The sequence below is a fragment of the Nematolebias whitei genome, chromosome 10 (genome assembly GCF_014905685.2).
Source record: "Nematolebias whitei isolate Nwh7 chromosome 10, NemWhi1, whole genome shotgun sequence".
NCBI lineage: Eukaryota > Metazoa > Chordata > Actinopteri > Cyprinodontiformes > Rivulidae > Nematolebias > Nematolebias whitei.
Window position 1 is genome coordinate 51,105,726 of NC_056507.1, and position 7,041 is coordinate 51,112,766.

Below are 7,041 nucleotides of genomic sequence, written 5' to 3' on the forward strand. Positions count from 1 at the left end.
CCTCCACATCAACCCCAAGGCCCCACAAGGTCAGATCCCAGACTACCCACCCTCACTATGTAACGGAGCCGATCAAAGGAGCCCACAGAGATTGATCCAATGTGTCGGCAGATGCTGTTTCAAGACTAATATGATCTAACAGAAGATTTTTATACTGATTAATGCTAAGATTATTTTTATTTTTCCAATTCAGGAGTATGGTTTTCTTTGCGATGCATAAGGCAGTGAAAATCATGCGACATGTATTTTTTTCCAGGGTAACATCTTCCAAGATAGCCAATAAGCAAACAGACGGAGAGTGGAATATTACATTTCAGACATTTAGACAAGTCTTCACAAACCTGGACCCAGAACCTCTGAACGGGTGGGCAGAACCAGAGTGCATGGATATAATCATCAGGAATATTGCCTGTGCACTGTGAGCAGTTGTTAGATGATGTAAATCCCATCCTAAACATTCGCTGACCTGTATAATGTACTCTATAAAGAACTTTATACTGTATTAATTGTAAGTTGGAGATTCTAGTCATTTTAAATGTTCTTAAACATATTTGAGACCAGGTGTTTTGGTCAAAATTGATTGATAAATCTGACTCCCATTTTGCAACAGGTAGCATTATGGAGTCATTGATTCTAGACAATTTCTTGTATATTTTAGATAATAATTTGGGGGATTTAAGATTAAGGAACTCTAACACACATATTGGTGTTTCTAACAAAGTTTTATTAAGCTTAAATTTCTTTTTTATGATAGACTTAATTTGTTGATATTCTAAGAAGTATTTATTTTCAATGTCAAATTGTATTATTAAATGGAATAAAGTCTACACCTTCATATATGTGTTCCAGACGTTCAATTCCCTTGACTCTCCAACCTGGGAAATTTAACATATTATTTTCTTGTAGGATGTCAGGATTGTTCCAGATGGGTGTATGTCTACAGGGGAGTAGTGAAGATTTTGTCATTTTCAAATACTCCCACCATGCTGTCAGAGAAGAGCTAATACTGATGCTTTTAAAGCAAACATGTCTTTTTATATTTGTGCTAATAAACGGTAGATCTGAAATCTTAATATTATTGCATAAAGTTTGTTCTATGTCTATCCAAGTTTCATCTAATGTATTTGGATTTAACCACTTTGAGATATATTGTAACCTATTGGCTAAATAGTAGTGATAGAAGTTGGGAAGTTCTAATCCTCCGGTATCTTTAGATTTCTGTAATGCTTTTAAGCTAATACGTGGAGTTTTGTTTTTCCAAAGGAATTTAGATATCAAAGAGTCCACTGACTTAAACCATTCAGTTGAAGGTTTATTTGGAATCATTGAGAATAAATAGTTTATTCTCGGCAGGACCATCATTTTTACTGAGGCAACTCTTCCATAAGTGATATGGGCAGAGATTTCCATCTAGTAAGATCATCTTGATCATGAGTTCAGGTCTCTCTTGTAAATGAGTCCTCGAGGCTCAATGGGATTTACCTGTATAAATAAAGGTTGATTGATCTTCAATGTTCTTTAAAATTGGGATATGATTCAATTTTATTAAGTCTTCCAATCTAGGAGAAATATTAATGCCCAAGTATGTGATGTTACCTGATTGTAGTCGTTCATTGAGAGAAGTATTAAACACGCAGTTTATTGGAAGAGCTGTAGATTTTGACCAATTTATAGAATAATCAGAAACTTTTGAGAACGAGTTTATTAATTCTGTAGATGAACAGATGCTCAGATATATTCATCAATTAACACGGATTCCTCATTTTTCTGAACTGAATAAAACGTGCATTGAATTTAATGAAATGCAAACGTGAGACGTTATTTATGTTTGACCCATCAAAATGAATGCGGTCATTTATTTACAGAATCAAAGTTTAACATCAAACATTTACATTAATTTGGCAAATTATGAAAATAACAACATAAGCAATCAATCAGGAAAAATCATACGGCCATGATTTTTCCGTTGCTTCACCACAGACATTTATGAAAACTGTACAATTATGATCTTTTACCCATACGGATGTGGATGAGCACTTTACACAGACATTTCTAAAATATCTGGAAGAATTTCTACTTGAGAGAAAAGTTTAAAGATGGGAAAGAAGTTAAAGGGAGTAAAGATGGTATGTGAGGGGAAGTGTTCACCAGAACCGACACTCTCCATCAGAACCCAGCTCACCTCGGTACGCTTGGTAGGAAACTTGACTCATTACCTTTCTGAGATTAATCAGCAGATATGGAGTTCCGTTAACGCTACCTGTCCAGCGTCTCCTTAGGATGGCTGTAGCTCGTCAGAAGTAGTGGCGAGTGGAAAGTGTTATATTCCCATGACTCGGAAGAGCTCTGTTGTCATGTCAGGATCTTCCCGTCTCCCACAACTGGGCTTCTCCGCACAGAACTGAACAGAACTGAACTCAACCGAACCGAGTGGAACCCTCACAGCACTCCAGCAGAACTGAGTAGTTTACAGATCTGAGTAGACCAGGAAGTACCGACATTTTAAAGAGCTCTTTTTCCGGTCCATCTGGGAGTATTCCCATTGGCCAGAACCGACCAGACGGGGTGTGTTTTGTGACGTAAAAGGTTAGAAGACAGCAAGAATTGTTATGGGACAGATCAGAAATGTTCTCACAGACAGAGAGAGTTTTGTTTTGGCGCGTTTCAGAAACAGGTGCCAAAACCTCTATATTTACGTCTGAGAGGATTCTAAAAACATGACAGTTCGTTCCAACAACTTGTTTTGCGTTTGACTCCAACCTTGGACCAACTTACACTTGCTCATTCAAAGACAGAAAATCAGAAAATGCATAATTACTCTGTAACAGCTTTAACATGAGTTCTAACTTTGCATGAGAATAAAAACATCATTACACAGTTAATAAAATTGATTAGTTCACTGCAACATCTAAAATGGTTTGAACTAAGACACTTTGATTATCAACATTTGTAAAATAGTAATGATAATAAAAAAGAGAGTGTTCTTTTCACTTGAATCTTCAAGAAAGAAAGTCTCAGGATGGATGAACCTGTATTTCTGGATTCAAATCAATAAAATGACAGTTTCTGTCCCACAAGGTTCTTAAGGTCAAGGATTTTGACCTTAGGCTTAGTCGTGACACCAGATTAAGTTCACTACAATTCGATAACATTAGATATTGAATTTTCTGTGTTCTGAAGAAAAAGTAAAACATCGTCAGCATAAAGACTAATTTTATGTTCTATATTTCTACACAGTATACCTTTAATATCAGCAGTTTGTCTTATTGCTGCTGCTAAAGGTTCAATAAAAATAGCAAATAGTGCAGGTGAAAGTGGACATCCCTGCCTGGTCCCCCTCTGTAAACAGAAGCTTGAAGATATTTGATTATTTGTCCTGACACATGCTCTTGGTGAGTTATATAATATTTTTAACCAATTAATGAAATGGTCCCCAAAACCAAATTTACTCAATGTAGCAAATAAAAATTTCCAGTTTACCCTATCAAATGCTTTTTCTGCGTCCAACGACAAAATAGCTGTTTCAATATTTTTACTATATGAATACTCTATTAAATTATATAATCTGCGTGTGTTTGTGGTCGAGTGTCTTCATTTTATGAATCCAGTTTGGTCAGGATGAATAATGAGAGGAATTATTTTCTCTAATCTTTTAGAGAGGACTTTACTAATTATTTTAACATCCACATTAATAAGAGAGATGGGGCGATAACTGGTAGGTAGTACTGGGTCTTTGCCTGGTTTTAATAGTAGACTAATGTTGGCTGAATTCATATGTGTTGGAAATCTGCCATTTTCTTCTGACTCATGTAGCATTCTGTGAAATATTGGTTCCAGGATGTTCCAGAACTCTTTATAAAATTCTGCTGGATATCCATCTGGGCCTGGAGATTTCTTATTAGGCATGTTTTTAATGGCTTCACGGAGCTCATCTGATGTTAATGGTGAGTCTAGTTCTGAAGATTGACTACTGTCTAGTTTTGGAAGTATTACTCTCTCCAAGAATTGATTAATATCTTCATCTGTTGGATTTATTTGTGGAGTGTATAGAGTTTTATAGAAATCTCTAAAAACACTATTTACTTTTTCCTCGTCATAAGTTGTTACCATTTGTGTCTTTAATACCATATATAGACGTTTTTTCTTTATTTAATTTGAGTTGATTAGCTAAAAAGCTCCCTGATTTATTACTGTGTTCAAAATGTTCTAATCGAAGTCTTTGTACCAAGAATTTGTTTTTTTTGTCAATACATTCATTTAGTTCTAATTTTATCTTGCGTAGTTTTTTCTGTGTTTCCTCTCCTTGTAAACTTTCTAATAATTTGATATATTTTTCTAATTCCTCAATACCTTTATTTTCTTTTTGTTTGTTGAGTAGGATATTATTTTCCCTCTCATAACTGTTTTCCCAGCCTCCCAGAGTGTACACGCTGATGTACCTGGCAAGTCATTAAACTCTAAATACGATGTCCATTCATTTTTAAAGTATTGTATAAATTCTTCGTCCATAAGCAATGAGGTATTTAATCTCCAGTTTATACTTTTTGGGATTTCTTTCTTATTATCTAAATTTAAAGTAACTGGTGCATGATCGCTGACAGCAATAGGGTGTATCTTAGTGTCTGAAATGTTGGTCAGCAATGAGTTGCTGATTATAAAATAATCCAGACGAGAGTAAGAGTGATGCACATGTGAAAAGAAAGAATACTCTTTACTATTAGGGTGAAGAGACCGCCATGCATCGCAGAGTCCATAATCACTCATGTACTGTTTAACTACATTTATGGATTGCCAACTGCGTTGAGCTCCTACTACATTCAGCCTGTCTATTTTGTTATCTAGACCAAAGTTAAGATCACCTCCCAGTACCAGCGAGCAATCCATGTGATTTGATAGAGTAGAGAAGAGATCATGAAAAAAAACGGCATCGTCCACATTTGGCCCATATAAGCTAACAATACAATATTTTTGACTGAGTATGGATAATTTTAATATTATATATCGACCTTGCGGGTCTATAACTGTGTCTAATATTGTGAAGTTCACATTTTTATGTATTAATATTGCTACTCCTCTCTGTCTTGAGTTATAGCAGGCTGAGAATACATCAGGAAACTCAGGAGATTTTAGCTCATCCACAGTTGACGGTAATTTATGAATCTCTTGGAGTAATACAACATCTGCCTTTAATCTTTTAATCTGGCTAAAGATTCTATTTTTTTTATGTTGGCTACCGGCTCCATTAATATTCCATGTGACAAACCTTAAAAAGATACCCATATTTGTACTTGTGGTAATATAATTAAACCACACCCATTATCACAAATATCAAAAATAGTAAAACACCCAGACAATAACATAATCCTTAATGATTGATTATTTATGATTTATAGATAAACTAAGTGCTGTTTTTGAAGGTAAATCATGGATGTATTCCTTTATGAGGTATTTGTATGTATGTATATGGATATATATAAGCCTTTGTGCCTGTGTGCTAATAATTGTTGAGTCAGAAAAATAGAGACAAAAAAAGAAAGTGAAATGATAATAAACACGTAAAGATAAAAGAAGAGAAAATAAAAAAAGAACCCCCTTACCATATTAAGTGCCATGCCACCGTGTACCACCACTGTCTGTGTAACCCACCAACCGAGCTGTGCTGAAAAATTACATATATATCTGGTAAGTAATATGAATATATATGCTTGCTAATACATTTTAAGTAAAATTAGCAACTGAAAATCATACTTACCTTATTTATATTATTAATAGAGCCAGGGAGTAACCTCTGGATCTCTAAACAGCTGACCATTGATGTAAAGTTTGTCCACAGCTACAGCAGCTCTTCTGCCCTCGTTTATATTTTTCTTTCTAATTGGGAATAGGACGCGCCTTCTACTCAGAATTTCTGCAGGGAATTGGTCGTTCATGCTGAAGTTCGTGTCACGCAGTTCTCTACCTCGGCTTTTTACTTGTTCTTTCTGTTTATAATGCTCAAATTTAGCTACAATCGGCCGCGGCCGATTGCTTCCAGGCTTCTTACCTCCGAGGCGGTGGACCCAGTGAAAAGTGATGGAATTAACCGCGTCACTCGGCAACTTCAGCTGGTTCTGAATGAAGTCACGGACGGAGGCCTCAGGGACCTCGTCCGCTCGCTCCGGTATTCCCGAGAAGACGAGGTTGTCCCGCATGCTCCGGGCTTGGATATCCAGGATCGATTCTTTGATTTTTTTATTATCCCCGGATAGCAGCGTCATCTCCTCTGTGAGTTTTTTCACTGTCCCTCTCAGCTCCTGATTTTCACTAGCAAGTAATGCTACCTGTTGTTGACTGAATTCCAAAGACTCCCTGAGGCCTTGAAACTCTTTATGTAGCATCTCCACTAATGCTAGTCGGGCGTCCAAGCTAGTTAGCTTCTGGTCAATTGATTCTAATATCTCCTTTAAACCTGTATTATCAGGAGACGGTGCCGTAACGCTGTCTGAGCTTCCCTGTCGATGTCGTTTAGCATTGGGGATATTAGCTGAATTGCTAGCAGCACCGGATGTTTCTTTAGGCTTACCCATGACCAAGCTGTCAAAACACTCGTCAACAAACAATTCCAGGCTTTCCAAGGTCTCCTCGTCCAGTTTGTTTGATTGAATCAAAAAAGTTTGTTAGTAATATTTAGGACTATCTTAATGATCTTATATTTAATTAAACAGTTTTTATTTAAATAAATACGGACTTACCAAAGTTTTATCATAATACTCACGCACAGTTTTTCCTAGTTCTCAGCAACAGCTCATTGCACCGCCACAATTGACCTGACAGTGTCAGGTCACTTGTCCTGACAAAGTGGGGGGCTTTCGTCGACCAGATCGAGATCCCGACTTGGTCCTTTGATCGGTTCGGCTCTTCTGCTGGGGTGTAGGGGTGCAGAAATTTTTATTTATTTTTTTAAAGAATCTAGATTCTTAGTCCTGGCGATTCTGAATTGTTTCATTGTTTCTAAAGGCCCATAAATGGATTTTAAAATGCGTTTGTTTTATATTTTTTCCT